The 16,915-nt window shown below is 40.7% G+C and overlaps 1 pseudogene; it reads right to left on the bottom strand.

Annotated features, from left to right (window-relative positions):
* The window catches only part of LOC123616264 (ras and EF-hand domain-containing protein-like), a 218,416-nt pseudogene that overhangs the window by 126,222 nt on the left and 75,279 nt on the right, over nt 1-16,915 (bottom strand).

Genomic DNA, 16,915 nt, shown 5'->3' on the forward strand with positions numbered 1-16,915 from the left:
GCAGCCTTTATGGGTGAACTCCCTGCCTGGCAAACATCTCTTAACCTAAAATATTCTCTGGGGTGGAGTATTTACAAATGGACCTGGTTTTGCAGCCAGAAGGGGTATCCTGCCTTGTGACTGGGTTTTCTTGGCAAGTTGCATGATTTTGTATGTACACAAGTGAAAGCACTTACAACACAGGTGAGTGGGTGTGGGCCCAACTTGTCAGTGACAATCTTAGCTAAGAGTTCATGCTTCAGTGTGTATGTGCAGTCGAACTGCAATAATTCTACCTAATAAAACTGAAAAAGGGGGGAAAAAAGAGTTGACGCTTCAGAGAGAAGGAAATGGTTGTTTACTGTACCAGCTTGGACCTCACAAACTAGGAAAAAAACTTAAATATATTAGACCTACATGTTAAAATAATAGATTCTTTTTTTTTCCCTAGTTTTTTCCTAGTTAAGAGTAATAGGGATTCTCTCAAATTACAAAAGGTTACTTAGCCCAGTCCCTCTTTTGAACAGGGTTCAGCCTCTACAAGAACCAGAAGATGGTATGGTAAGTGCAGGGAGGCATCTTGGTTTACACACAGTTCAAGCTCTTATGATCTAAAAGTTTCCATTTCCTGACCTTTCATCTTCTATGTCCACCACAGCATCATGTAGCGCTAGCTCTTAAGATAAATTTATTTGATGATAACTTTCACTGTCCTGTACTTGTGCTCTGAATTTTTAAGTGTTAGCAATGAACACAAGTATGACACCAAAAAAAAAAAAAGTATGACACCAAGTGAACCCTCTCATTTTCCAGCATCCCTTCAAAATGAGTATATATCCTCTCAATTAGTCATAGTATTTTTATAATAGCTAATCAAATTATAAACAGTAAAAGGATCAGGACTAATTTCATAGACATATAGGATATAGGCAGTCCTCACTTGGCATAGTTCCAATATGCATAAATTACAGTTACCACAGTTTAGTTAAATAATACCAGTTCAGGAAGGGAGGGTATAGCTCAGTGGTAGAGTGCACGCTTAGCATCCATGAGGTCTTGGGTTCAATCCCCAGTACCTCCATTTAAAAAGGAAGAACAAATAATAACAGTTCACAAACAAATTTCAGTTACCATAGTATATTAACTGTGAGTAACTGCATGAAGTACAAACTTCACTGCTAACCTTGTAGTACACAAATCACTACATAAATAACAGATGAGCATTATGGTCAGTGCCCAATGCATCACTTCTTTCAAAGTCTGTCAGTGATCAATCACTGTACATGAGTTATTCAGTCCACACACAGACAACAAAGAGAATACAGATGTGTCATCTCCGTATCTCCAGGTGACAAACCATGCAGCTCTTTACGAAAACAGATACTCAAAAGAGAGAATTAGCCAACAACGGTGAAAGTACAACAGAGAAACAAAAAGTGATAATGCTGTAGATGAAATCTGAATCAAACATAAATGAAGTTATAGAAGAGACAGCTGACCATGGGTGACACTGCCACGGTTTGAAAGACCCTAGAAATGCAGAAAGAGGAAAACAGTGAACTTTTTAACAAAAATGAGGGAAGGATGATCATGTCCCAGAGGAAGTACCTTATTAAAGTAACTCTCAGATATTTCATAATGTTGAAAACGAAAAGGACAAAATGTTGGAAGTTGATCCAGACTTAGAAAGGAGTATGATAAATTGCAAAGGCATAGAAGAGATGCTCACTCCATACCCTGAGTTATGTTACAAGAAGGCAAGCGCTATTCAAACCATTCTTGACAATTTTTTTTTCTTTTGGTAGAAAGTGTTTTATCATATCTTAGCAAGACAGTTCAGAGACTGTGTGAGAGCATTATCTCCACTGTTACACCAAGCATCCTTCTTAAAAGAATAGTTTTTCAAAGAGAAACACAAACTTTCCATGTATATGGACAATAACTTGTAAAAAGAGACATCCTTTCTTATATAAATTACTCCCATAACTTAGAAAACTTGAAAATATCACTGAGTGGTTTGACTTTAAAACTCAGAAGCTTTTGAATACTAGAGCATTTATGAACAAAAATCATAGTGGGGGGGTTAATTTAATGAACTCATTGAAGTATTCACACTTACAAAAGTCTACAGTGTTGGGGAAAAAGATATAAAATACACCCTCCAAAAAATCTCTTAAGTAGGAAAGGTCAATCTGTATGCCTCAAGATTTTAGTTAAGAATTTAGAGACAGAGGAAGGGAAAAGTCTTAGGAGTAGTATCTTGGTAAGTTTTCTTACAAAAAAACACAAAACTTAGTCTCAATATTTCTAATTACAGTGTACTAAATATTAGTTTTACTACTTTTTTCACTTCCTTATTCATTACTACTAACAATAATAGATTTTTTTTAATGTTTTGACAAAAAAATTTAAAGGTCACTAAACAATCATAATTTTTCCCATTGATTATTAAGATTGCTTTGCACAGTTTCAGCTTGCATAGTCCTTTTTTGGTGCCACACAACCGTGCAAAGTAAGAACTGCCTGTGCTGGAAACTGAACTACCTTAAGAATCATTTCTATTGATTAGACCAGTAGTTTTCATGTTGTGCTAGGCAAAATCCTGGGTTCCAGCAAAGTGTTTCAGGGCTTCCAAATCTTTCAAAAGTGTTTGGGTTTAATTTCATTTTTTAAATGTAGTTTATTTGTTAATTAATATACTATTTTTTAGAAGTTTTAGATTTACTGAAAAATTGAGCAGACAGTGCTAAAAGTTCCCATTTACTTTCCTTCCCTCCCCTAGTCAGTTTCCCTTATCATTAATTATTATTATAAGAATAGTGTGGCATATTTGTTATAATTAATTAACCAATATTAAATAATAATAATTATATTATTATTATTATTATTATTATTATTAAAATCCACATTGTATTCAATTTTCATTGCTTTTACCTAATGCTCCTTTTCTGTTTCTGGATCCCACCCAAGATACCATGTTACATTTACTTGTCATGTCTCCTTAGGCTCCTCTTGGCTGTCACAAGACCTCCCCTGTTTTTGAGGACTTTGACAGTTTTGAGGATGACGGGTCTGGTATACTGTAAGATGTCCCTCTATTGGAATTTGTCCATTGTTTTCCTAATAATTAGACTGGGATTATAGGGTTTGGGGAGGAATATTACACAGATAAAGTGACATTTTCATCTCATAGTAACTATTTTTTTTAAATGAATACACAATAGCACATACTCTCTAATGGGCCCTCTACTAATTTTTAACACAATGGAAACTAACAAACTATGAATTTCCACAAAAATTGTAAAAAAATTTCTCCTTTAATGGCTCTAACTAAAGAAAATCCTGAGATTGCAAGACAGTTCATAAAAATAAATTGTTACATTTTATAACCACTTATCTGTATGTATAACAACTTTCCCAATGCTGTTTAAAACAAGTCAGAAATACAAACAAGGGGGCAGGGATTCAAAAGCAAGATTCGATCAGCTGTTTTTTAAAGCTACTTTTTTTGGTATATGTGTTCAAGTTTAAAAATTTTGACCTGACCTTCCACCAGCACTGTATTATCACACAAATAAACATAAGATCACAAAAAGTGCTACTTAGGTTAAAGAGTATTCTGATTATGTATAGGACTGGAATATAGTCTAACCTTGGGGATATGGCTGTCAGGGAAAGCTTTGCAGAGGAAGTGATATTTAGGCTGAGACTGAAAGAATGAGTTTATTTGAGGGAATAATGTACACAAGGGTGCTGAAGTGGGAAAGAGCCTGCACTATGAGGAACTGAAACAGGCATTACAGTGTGCTGGAGAAGCGCCCAGGTTCCAAAGTCAAATGGCCTGGGTTTGAATCCCAGCTATGCCCTGACTTGCTTTGTGACCTTGGAAAAGTTACATAACCTCTCTGGACCTTGGTTTCCTCATTTACACCTACCTGATGGGGTATTGTGATTGTTTAATAAATATTAGCTTATTATTATTGTGAGTGGTGAGATTAGAATGAAGTAGTGCTACAAGATGTTGAAGAGGTAGGCAGGGCCACAGTATCATAGAGGTTTTTAGGCTTTATTAAAGATTCAGGATTCATTCTAAATGGAATGGAAAGCTATTGAAGGATTTTAAGTAGAGATGTGACATCATGAAATTTGCGTTTTAAAAAATTCATCGATTGATTAAAATATTATACTTCTGTTTTGTGGCAAAAATGACTCTTGTGAACTAAACTTTTCCTATCAGTCAGGCTTCTTTTCAGTCTCTCCTTTGCCCCTTGATCTTTTCATCAGACAGTCACTTTCTGGTAAGTATTAAGTCAATTCAAAGTGCAGCCCTGATAGGAGTGTTCTGCCTTTCCCCCTCCTGCTTCTCAAGCGGTGTCCCAGGGTAAGGGAGAGTTTACTACTCTTCCCTGGAAACCAGGAAATACAGCTGATCTCTGTGCTCTTTTTCTGCTGGTCTTCAACTGAGCTGTTTCACCCCACTTATCTCTAATCCACCCCTGACTGGTGGCTTCTGTCCTTCCGGAATCCACTTGGGATGAACAAACACTACCATCAAAACTCCGGGGCCACCAACCTTCATTGTTGCCATCATCTCAGTGGCTCAGGAGTCCCTTGGTCTTGCTGTCCTCACAGTACTTTAGGGCCACACAGGACTGTTGAATCTCTGCATCCTAAATACAGACCACTGGGAACCAGCAGCATTATTTGCGGAGTTCTACACAGACACTAGACTTCACAGATGTTCCCTCATTGCCTACTCTCCCTTCCCCACCTCCATGTCAAACATAGAGCTTCTCTAAGGCTTGTGCCTGCCCACCAGGCTCAAAAGGTCTCAGGCCACCATCCTCTCTATCTGAATATTTCTGTTACATCCTCCCACCTCCACATCCCTACTCTCAACAAAAATGCTTCCTTTTACTTTATCTGCTTCTCTGGAGGGAGTTTCCCCTCTATCATATGTTTCTTCTTTAGGTGGGGACCATATTGGTGGAATGGGTGCAAGGGAATAGAATTGGATTTGGAAACATGACTGTGGTTAGGATGTCTATGAAACAAATCCATGTTAGTGTATTGTCAAAATATCACCTCCATTTAAATTTGTTTATTATCTGTGTCTACCACTAGATACAAGCTCCAAGAGGGGTGGTCTCCCTTGTCTGTCTTCTATACTGCAACATCTCCAGCCCCAGCACAAATCCTGCTACTCAATAAGTATTTGTGGAAAGAATGAAAAAATAATATAAGCAAGCCAATAAATAATGAGTGATTTGTGCTACTGGCACTGGGATCCACTGGTAGATTCTGAGCAGATGATTTGAAGCAATCAAATTTGCAGGTTATCAAATGCCTTTGTATGGACTGAATGTCTGTGTTCCCCCACAAATTCATATGTTGAAGCCCTAACCCCAATGTGATGGTGTCAGGAAGTATGGCTTTTGGGAGGTCATTAGGATTAGATGAGGTCATGAGGGTGGAGTCCTCATGAATGGGATTTGTGCCCTTATAAGGATCACAGTAGAGCTTGCTTCCCCTCTCTATTTTCCACCAACTGAGGTTACAAAAAAAAAAAAAAAAAAGGATGGCCATCTATTAACCTGGAAGCAGGTCCTCACCAGACACTAAATCTACTGACTAGAACCTTGATCTTGGAATTCCCAGCCTCTAGAGCCATGAGAAATAATTTCTGTTGTTTATAAGCCACCTGGTCTATGGTATTGTTATAGAAGCTCAAACGTACTAAGACAGTCTTCAAGCTGTCACGTCATCATAGGCAGCAATCTATATTATCACCCCAAGCAACAGTTACTAAATTAACTCTCAAGTATATATATTTCTATGGGAGAGTTCATTACTGTAAATATTCAGATCTATGAACAACTTCCTAAGAAGAGCTAAGGAGACGTCACAAACCTAAGACTGCCTCCTCCTCTCTCTGCATCCTCTATTTTCACCTCCTCCATCTCCTCACACTGGGGCCCTTCAGCCAGCTGCAATAGCTAGCCATTGTAACCCCTTCAGAGAATTTCAGCTGAGATCTGGATACCCAGCCCACTCCAGTGTGGTATTTGCATTTCATGCTTAATTTGTCTATAACATTACAAATTCCATACTCCTACATTTCTACTGTTAAAATCATAATACTATTTTAGTACTTCTCTTTTGAAAGTGAAATTAACATTTCATGTGAAATAGAAAAACTGTTGGTTGTCTCCCTAATGTGTCTAGGGGCTTCATCCAAGCCTGAAGTTTAAATTCTCAGCACCTGAGATGAGCCATTTGTGAAGGTTTCTCGGTGCACTGAAGTGCTGCTGTGGACTCATGCCTCAGTCCCTTCATGTCAGAGGGTGACCTGGCTGACTTTTTCCTTTGGTAAAACACAAGGAACCTGAGATCAGAGAGGAGTTTTCTCCTGAAATTATTTAACATCTCTGTACTTTACCCTTACAGGATTTTCCCCGAGGGGCACAGCATGGAGGCCTCAACATTAAAGGAGGAAATAGGAATCCAGAGGGCTTAGTGTCCAGAATAAAGAAAGCTTAAGGGCTCTGTGGCTAGTGCTCACATTCAGAGCATAATCAAGGGAGTGTCTCAGGAAGGGACCTAGAAGAAGGCAGAAGAGCCCCCAACACACTTCCATCAAGATCAGGGACATTTGCTCCTGGTATTCATAGAGATTTCTAGTAATTCTGTGACTGTTGGTCTTATTTTATGTAACCCTGCTATCAGAAAACTAACATTTTAAAGCAGGACAAAGAAACCAACAAACTTCTCAGACAGGGTTGGGGACATGGAGAGAAATTTCCCAGATGAACTTTTTGACACCTTTTTCAATTTTATAACTCTAATTCTAAACTTAAAAATCTACACAATGTTCATAAACTCATTTCTGTGTCTGAAGAATGAGGAATAAATTGGGAAACTGTATCCCAATTTAGATGTATCCAGGCAAGAACCCAGACTGAGAAGACATTGGTGGCAGCTGGAAAAGAGGGCAAGAGGCCAAACTCACAGCCTGTAGAACTCAAAATTAACTTGTTTCAAGGTTATCTTGGCAGGGACTCTGGCTTGCATTTCAGCCCATAGCCCTAATACCCTAACAGAAAGAGAAGTGTATCTCTGTATGTTGTGAGAGTAGGGGCAAAAATCATCTGATTCCCCAAAAGTCACCTGAGGTTGAAAAGGCAACAGTGAGACCCTGGGGCTCCTCTCTGCCTCCAGAACCTTCTCTTTGGTCTTCTGGAGCCTGGCATGTCCCAGGGATTTAATCCTGATTCAGTTTACTCATCTTTACTGGCTCTTTTTCAGCATGGCCAATATTCCTCTCCCTTTATGCCATCCCTTTAAGGCAGGCCCTGGGCTAAGTTAGGCGTTCAGAATGCCTTTCTTTATGTGATATTCTCTCCCAAGCCTGCCATCTGACTGAGCTGCCTCCAACTCCAAGCCATGCTCAAACGTCAGAAAACTGAGTCCATTTTCCCCATACTGAAGCAGGCAATTTAAAAGGAGTAATATTGTAATGAAATTATGGATATTTTTTCTATTTAAAAAAATTTCAGTATAGTGGTATTATTATTTATATTATAATAAATAAAATAACATTTTCTTTAACTATTTTATAAATTCATAAGTATATCTGTTCTTAAAATAGAATATACTAGTATATATTTAAATACTTTTATGAAAATGAATGGCTTATCAATAAATACATACTTAAACTACTGCAGTAAAAAAGACACTATTTTTATGTAAAAATTCAGGAAGTTTTTCCATTCATATTCTAAATATACCCTAGTCATGCTTCTAGCCTGTCTATCCCAGCCTAACTCCCACTAGGATGTAAACCCCTCCACCACGATAATGTGAGTCGTCCCCCTCCTGCCAGAATATAAGCTTCGTGTGAGCAGGCACTCCTTTTCTGTTCACCACTGTATCCCTAGCTCCAAGAACAATGCCTGATAAATAGTAGTCACTCGATAAATATTGCTGAATTAGTGAATTCATCTGCATGCATCTTTACCCAAAGACAGGAATACTAAAGCAATCAAGTAGAAGCAGTAAGAATGCATATGTTACATGGATCTTGTTACGGTACTGATAATGGGTAGTGCTTTTTAGCACTTATTAGGTAAATATGCTAGGTACTATGCTAAGCACTTGATATGTAAAAATATGATACAGACACTACTGTTATTTTTTAAAAACCTGGAGGAAGCTTAATTTTATAGAGGTTAGTATTGTTATTATGTACCTGCATATAGTATCTTTTTTAACTTAGCAAAGTACTGAACCATCTTCATGAGTTAGTCTTCATAATAAAATTATAGAATAAGACAGTGTTCAAATTCTTCTTATTTGGATTCTCAAAGTCACATAGGAAGTAAAAGAGCTGCAATAAGGATTTTGATTCCTTAATCCTAGTATGTAGCCAAAGCAGCTCATATTTCTTCCCAGAAAACAAACACAAACATCTGTGGTAGTGTTGCCCATGTCACAAGGCTCTGCGGGGGAGGAAGTTAATAAGTGATGGCAGAATTCTTTGTAAATACAAAGCGCCACAGAAATGCAAAACATCTACAACAACAGTAATTAGTTCTAATCACCATCTCTTTTCTGTGTGCAGCTGTCCCTCAAAATTCATTTTGGGAGTTTAATCACCACATCTCAACAAATAAAGTAGCCTCCCTCTTTCTTAGACCCTAGTAAGAAGCTGTCCCTCATTCCTCCCCCAGCCATGCCCAAGCCACCGCTTCCTGCCCCCCCAGCCACCCCAACCCCTACACAGTTCCTTCTCCCAGGTGATCAGCAAAGGATGAATGCTGACATTAATAAGAAAAGAGTTCGGATTGAGCCTTGAGCCTTTTAAAACTCCTGAATTTTAAACAAAACTGGGCACAAGGACCTGGAGAAATATACAGACGTTTCAAAATAGAATTCCCTGCCCTCCCCTACATAGGTAGGGAATTTTCCTCCCTCTGAGCTCCAATAAAGCTCAGGTAACTCCTAAAGCTACTGTTTATTTAACACTGTAAGGCTCATAATTAATAAGTACTGAACACATTTAGCAATCATGACAATCATCAATTCAACATTCATGAATGTACTGTCTATAGCTTCTTGAGTATAGTTATAAAAGACCATATGGCCCACAAAACCAATATTTACTATCTGGTTCTTTATAGAAGTGGTTTGCCAACTCCTGATAGGATGTGAATATAGGTAGAGAAAAGGTCTGAGGCCAGAGTCCTAGGGCACTCCAACATGATAGGAAATATGAGATAAGAAATATGAGGAAGAGTAGTTCATGATATAGGCAGGAAACCAGGGGAGTGCAGTGTCTCCAAAGTCAAGTGAAGATCATTTTGAAGGTCTGAGGGAGTGATCAATTATGTTAATGTTGCCTAGAGGACAAGCAAGATAGGGACTGAGGATTAAATGCTGGATTTCATAACCTAGAGGCCACTGGGGACCCTCACAAGAGCATTCTCAGTGGAATGGTAGGAATGAAAGTCTAATTGATGTGGTGGGTTCAGAAAAAATGGGGAGAGAGGCAGTGGAAACAGATAAGAGTTATGCTAGAAAGTAGAAAAGAGCCATAAACTGAAAATGGTTGTAGAATTGAGTACATTTGTTCTGTGGTTTGTTTTTTGTTAAGATGGTATATCACAGCATGTTTGTGTGCTGATGACAATACAGGAATGATCCAGCAGAGGTGAGAATGATGATGAAGATGAAATGGGTGAGGAGAAGAGGTTAAATTATGACACAGATATGCTGTGGAAGCTGCATCCCTATTGGAAAGGGATAGGTTTTTCAGAAGTCAGGTGAAGTGATTCCGTGTCAAACATCTAAGGTGAGCAAGGTTCCTCAAAAAAGAAAGGGAACAATTTATTTGAAACAGAATAATTAAGGCAGGCCCTAAGGCAGAAAGCTATCTAGCCTCACTCTTGTTAAAAGGTAGTGGTTTTCACCTAACGGAGGCCCACCAAGAGCCAACAAGGGAAGATCTTGGGTGAGCTGCCCAGGGATGGAAAGCATCCTGCAGACTCTGAAAACAAAGCTGCTTGCAAGCCTTATTGCCTGCAATAGACAGATGGCACTCCCTATGTTGGTTTCTCTTTTGCTATCCTTTTCTAACATCTCATTCAGATGTTCCAGCTTTCAATAGAGAGTCTCACAAAAGCTCCGTGCGCACTCAAGAATCAGAATGATGTAAGAGCACAGTCTCCTTGAGGCCACGGCGGTAAGGAAAACTGTGCTCAGGAAAGGGTGAATGAATTCCACAGGAAGTGGCTGGGCCACAAAATCCACAGAGCTCTAGATTTTCACTCCTTAGAAATTTTGTGTCTTATTTAATTAAGAAGAGGAAACCTTCCAAATTCAGAGAAAATTCTGGGTGAAAGAGGGACATGCACTAGTAAGATCATGGGTAAAAGGCATACAGTTTCTCTTACAAAACAAAACTCTGAACTTTCACGGTTTAACTCTCCAGGGGGAATCTCCAGGCAGACTCTCCAGGCAGGGAGGGAAGTTCAGCAATGCTGTGCCAACCCCATCCTCTGAGTTTATTCTTCTCAGGGGGGCTCTTTAACCTCAAGAACTGTAACCAACCCCAAGAGTACAATGTTCTTCGTTTCACATTACAAGTATTGTCAAAACTCCTGCCTTTGCAGTGTAGAGACAGACCAGAATATTCAAAAGCCTTTCCAGGAGACTAGGGGAGAAACAAGCCAATGGAAACTGCAGAAACAGGAAAACAGGAATGTGAAATCTAGGCACATAGGCTTTGAAGCCAGATGATCCTTGATGTAAATCATGGCTCTGCCACTTACTGGCTGTATAACCTTATACAGGTTACTTAACCTCCCTGAAGCATAGTCTCTTCATCTCTGAAATGAGTAAATTTATACCTACCTGTGTTAGTTCTAGTCTACCAAGAAGTAGACACCAAGATCAGATTATACTTGCAAGAAATTGGGGGAAACACCTCTGAAAGAAAATGGGGAGGAAGCTGGAGAAGACTGAGATCTGCCAGACAGTGATGCACATCTGACCCATGAGAAGCAGAAAGGGAAAGGAGGAAGGTAAGATATGAAGGGACTTAGAATGTCAAAAAGCTTTCAGAGAGTTTCCACAAAGCCAATGTAGAATCCTCAGGCCAAGATCATCTGTTAGGGGCATCCTCTATCTCCCAGGAATGGGCCTGCTGTGTACCATCACTATGTGGAAACAGATCACAGGAAACATGGCCTCGGAGCAAATGCGGTCGTGTGTAGAACACAGAAGCTGGGGGCATCAATTATGCTGCCCACAGTAGGGGATCTGAGAGACACATGTCCATGATTGCACACAGCTCTTTCTCTGCAGGAACTGGGGAGCAGCTCCTCCATAGTTCCACGGGGTCTCTCTTCGTGAGGAAGGGCCCAGTGAGTGGAACAAACAACAGCCCTTGTCACTGCTGTTGATCTCACGCCTGCAACTGGTACTTGCACTCTACCTTCTCCATTCTAAGTTCCCCTCACTGTCCTCTATCACTTTGGCTTATCTTGGTGACTCCCCTGGTACTGTGACCTGAGCCTTCATTCCTGAGGGGTCTGGTAATCATGCAGTGGGTAACCATATCCTTCGCAGGCTGGAGTTGCTACATGTGTCCATTCAAGAGGGCAAAGAAACACCAGGAGATGCCCAATTGAGTCACACAGATTCCATACATATTCCCTCTCTGTCCCCACTGGGTAAAAACAGCCTTACCTTCTCCTGCTGATCAGGGTCAATTACTTCTGCCAATATGGTGACCCTTCTTCTCTCAGGCTGGTCCCTGGACACAGGAGTCCAAAATGCCCTGGTGGCAGCCATCGCTTATAGTTCAGTGTGATCCTTGCTGTGTGCCCTGGCAAGAACACACCTTCTTTAGAGATCAGAACCTCCAAATCTTCAAAGCTCAGAGATGCAGGGACAGGAAGTACAAAATCCCCCATTGGGTCACTGTGAGTTTACTCCTGCTTGTACCCTTTGGTTCCCAGACCCATGTATTCTTTCTATTGAGGACCTAGCACCATATAATGTTTCCTACATGTATACTGCATCCTGAAGGATGGTGCCCCATCCTTTCAAATTGCTGCCACCACTGCTGACATTTTAGCTGTGCCTTTAAAAGGCTGTTCAAGATTTTCTGAAACCAGCTGCCCCTGAATGGTACAGTGTGTGATATGACCAGTGGACCCACAATCGTGGGCCCACTTCACACATCCTTCACTGTGAAGAGGGTCCCATGTTTGGATTCTAAGCTGGGTGAGAATCCCTGCAGATCAGGCATTCCATAAGCCCCTAAATAGTGATGCTGGCTGAGGCACTATAGGTAGGAAATACAAACCCATACCCCAGATAAGTCATCTATCCCTGTGACGATAAACCACTGGCCCTGCCATTGTGGGAGACGCCCAGTATAGTTGGCTTGCCACCAAGTAGCTGGTTGGTCTCCTCAAGAAATAGTGCCCTATCAAGGGCTCAGCATTGGTCTCTACTGCTGACAGGTTGAACATTCAGAGGCAGCAGGAACAAGAATTCCAAGGGCCTGTATTGTGATTCTCCCACTGGAGCTTAACATAAGCTCCATACTGTATCATTTCCTACCATGGACACTTTCAACATTATAGGGTCCTCCAGATTCTACTGGCAGAGACTTGACTTTTCTAGGTCTCACTCAAAGCTGGCAGCCTTCCATGTCACTGTATATGAGCCAGAGCAATGATCCTAGCTGTAAAATATATTGCTTCCAGAACCCAAAGAGGACTACTTTGTGGTATGGGATATAAGATGCAACAATCTGCTTTTTACTCTGGGGAGCTATCCCAACATACTCCTGACCATTGGACTCCTAAAAACTTCAGTGAAATGGCAGGTTCCTGAGTCTTCATAGGGTTTTTCTCCCACCCTCTAGAGTACATCAGCATGCCATTAATGAAATGGATCAGTGTGATGGTCTGTGGAACGGCCGGGCAGTCCAGATTTCATCAAACTATATTATGACTGGGGAGGCAAGTTGACACAGCCTTGAGGCCAAAATGTAAATGAATATTATTGGCCATCCCTGTGAGTACAAACTGTTCCCAATCCCCTTTCCTAATTGGAATTGAAAAGAATGCTTTTGTCAGGTCAATGGCCATATACCATGTACCTGAAGCTTTACTGTTCTGCTCTAGCAATTAGACCATATCTGGCACAGCAGCTATAGTGAAGGCTACTGCTTGTTTAAGCCAGTCATTCTCCAGGGATGTGGTATTGCTTCTGACTTACTATCCTGGCTGGGAGAGGAAGGAAGATGAAGGAACAGTTTCAAAGGTTCCTCCTTGGCCTTCCTCACTATATCTTTTACTCCATAGACTAAGATAGCAATGTGAGGGTTATTCTAACATCCAAGTGTATCAATGCAATCAGGAACAGGAGATATGGCCACTGGATATATCCACAAACCTGACAGGCCCACTCTAAGGCAGACTTTATTGAGGATTTATTTACTACCTGGTGTCTGTAGACCTACTGGAGGTCCACTGTATTAGAACTATGATGATGCTTTGGGTCTCCAGGTACCAATCTCAAACATTTTTAGACTCAGAGTGTGGGTCTCAAAATGTCTGGGTTATTTTCCCTTCCCTAATATACAATCACCCAGATAAACTGCCTGTGGTCCCTTTGGGAAAAGCACTAGGAGAATCATCATAATACACCTGTCATGCTGTTGCTACCAATTTTTCTGCTAGGGACATCATGCTCTATTACCATCTCCACAACTCCATGCAGCTTAAGTCTCTTGGCTGTTCCCTCAGACCTTGAAAGTCATTGCAACTGTGACCTCTATTACACTGATGCTCATCCCCATGGATATTAATGAGCCCAGCTCTGTAACCACCTCTCCCACAACTAGCCCTGACCTGTGGAGAAGAGCTACCACTATGATGCTGGTGCTACTCTCACTAGTGCTTTCCTGATGCCCTTGGTGAATGGTGTGTCTTCTGAGCTCTCTCATTGAATACAGTCAACTGGTATGCTTTGTGGCCTCACATAACATGGCCATTCCTGTTTGCCTAGTTTCCTCAGCCTTCTACTGTGTATCAGGATAGCTCAAATACTTCAGTCAACATTGGCTATCACTTTCTTAAAGACTCTAAGAACCACCTCATCCCCTAGGGTTCTTACAAGGGTATTAAGTCCTGTATCCCAAAAAACTGTCCATAAGTCAATAAATTCTTGCTTACCCAATCTTATATTCCAGTTCCCCAGATAAAGCACCTTCAAAATACAATACCACACATACCACCTTGCTTCTGACAGTACATGCTAACTAATTCTTGCAGATCATTCAGTGTATAACATCTTCCCTCTCTTATAAGAGGTTACGCTGGTATTTAACCCTAAATTAGTGGCCTAGCAGCCATGGGAGTTGGTAGGGCTCCTGATGGGGTACTTGTTAACCTATGGAAGGAGGGATTCTACAACTTATATTACAATGTCTTTCAATACAAAAGTACTAGTTCCAACTGTGAAAGAGTAGTTCATTTCTGCAAATTCTTAGGGTTGAGGGGCATCTTCAGAGCTAAAATCCTTAGAAGCATCCATCCAGATGTCCCTAACCCATAAGTCAGGGTCCCAGGTTTTCCCAGCCAGGACCCTGACCTTAGCATAACAGACCTGTTTTTAAATGTCTCTGGAGATCTAATCAGATTATCTGTTTGCCACTCATTCATGTCATCTCTTCCACTGCAATATATAAGGGCTCTCATACTTAGACTTCAACAATTTGTTAATAGCCCTCTGACTCTCATTATCCCTCTGCCAGACAAGCATCAATTCAGCTTAGCAATAGCAAGCCAACTCTGCTGTCTTTGTATACATTGTTCTCGTATCTCATATCTTCTAGTGATTGAATCACTGGACCAGCAAAGTCAATCCTCTCAACCACGAATGAAATCTTTAGCAACTGGACCACCACCATGTGCCAAGTGTGCCCACTATTCATGCTTCACATAGTGCCCAGGCAGGAATAATCTTTGTCCACTGGGGAATGGCTGAAGCACAGCCAGTTCAACCTATTTTCTTGGCCCATGTGTACTGGTTGAATCATCTAAGAAGCAGATTTCAAGATGAAATTAGATACACAAGAAATTCATGGTGGGGGCAAGGTGAGCTCCTGTGAGGGAAAATGGGGAGGGAATCAGAAAAGGCTGGGAGAGTTATCAGAACATGATGCAGGTCTGACCTCCATGTAGCAGAGAGGGAAAGAAAGAAAGTTAGGTAGGAAGAGTCTTAAGACTTTCATGTAATTCAAAGAAAATTTCAGCAAGGCCAATGGGAAATTCTCAAGCCAAAGTAGCCTGTCAAAGGAGTCCTATAACTACTAGGAATGGCCTGCCTTTGCAGCCCTGCTATGCTCAGTCACTGGTGGAGCACAGGCTGTGGGAACTGTGACGTTAGTGCAAATGCAGTGATGGGTTCAGAGTGCAACAGCTTGGGTTGCCAATCATTTATACTCTGCAGTAGGAGACATGAGAGGCACTTTTTCATGGCCACCACAACACCTTGCAGGATTATTTTGAGAATAAAATAAAATGTGTAAAAGGCTTAACTATTCCTAGCATATAACAAGTGCCTAACACATGCATTTTGTTAGTTGTTGTTGTTGTTATGATAATTATTACTATTGTTACTAGTTCTCAGCCTACCTCATTGAGAGGCTTATGAAGTTACATTCAGATACAGAATCAGGGGGAACTGGTTTTACAGAGACAAGGCAGGGAAGTCAATTTGGAATTCATTAACACAAACAGATGTGAAGTCACAAAGTTCTGGGCTAGGATGATGACATTTGTAATGGACAGAATGAGAAACATGAGAAACATTTGGAAGGGAAGATCATCAGAAATTAATTAATTTGCTCCAATGGATGAGGAAGAGAAGCGAAATGAAGAGAAATCAAAGGTTCCAGAGTCCTAAGTAAGGAGGTTGATCATCTGACAGGGTTGAGTGGACATTTGTTTTTGTTTTTGCTCTGCCTGTCATTCCTTTCCCCTCTTCTTCCAAGAACTTCCCTCCCTCCACTCCATGGTTCTCATGGGGCTGCCAATTATAGAACTCCACTTCCTAGCCATAGGGTGGGCGTGAGACCCAGACCTAGCCATGTGGAGTCCTGTCCTTCTGGCCACAGTAGTTGTCCCAGGAATGGGCACATGACACAGCATTTCACTTCACTTCCTTACCTTAGATTTTATATACAGACACCAGGAGAGAGATGTTTTTTCTTTTCTCTAGGGGTGCTAAACTGGGAGGACATATTCCTGAAACATAATCCTGAAACTCTTCCCCATGCTCCCCCAGCCACGTTCCCACTATCTTCTTGCTGTATGCAAGAAGCCAAGCTGCAGTAGGAATGAAAGTGGGAGTGGAAGGGGCCACACGGAGAGAAAAACCAGACCTCAGAGACAACATTTTTAAAGAAGCTACATTCAGTTCCATTCCCAACATGCCAATTACGTGAACCTTTGCTAGAATTTGTTTTCCTTTGCTCAAATTTGCTTGAATCGGGTTTCTGTCTTTGTAAGTGAAAAAGAGTTCAGATACCTGAGGACAGAACTGATGTGATGAAAAAGTCTGAGGTGATGGGAGGAAGATTAAAAGGAGTGAGTCAATGGCAGAATAAGAAAGACTGTATTTCCAAATTAACAGATAATCACATACAGTACATAAAAGTACATACCACCCCTACTATGTCCATGTGGGTGTAGGTTTAAAAAAATATTACATAAAGGGCATAGCAATGTTTGTGAAATTTGGATTCCAGCACTAAATAATTTTGCAATCTTGGGCAATAACTGAGATTTATTTAAGTGCATATTTTATGCCAACTGTTATACTAAGAGCTTTATATCTGTTATTTTATTTTACT

Source organism: Camelus bactrianus, chromosome 4 (assembly GCF_048773025.1).
Source record: "Camelus bactrianus isolate YW-2024 breed Bactrian camel chromosome 4, ASM4877302v1, whole genome shotgun sequence".
NCBI classification, from domain to species: domain Eukaryota; kingdom Metazoa; phylum Chordata; class Mammalia; order Artiodactyla; family Camelidae; genus Camelus; species Camelus bactrianus.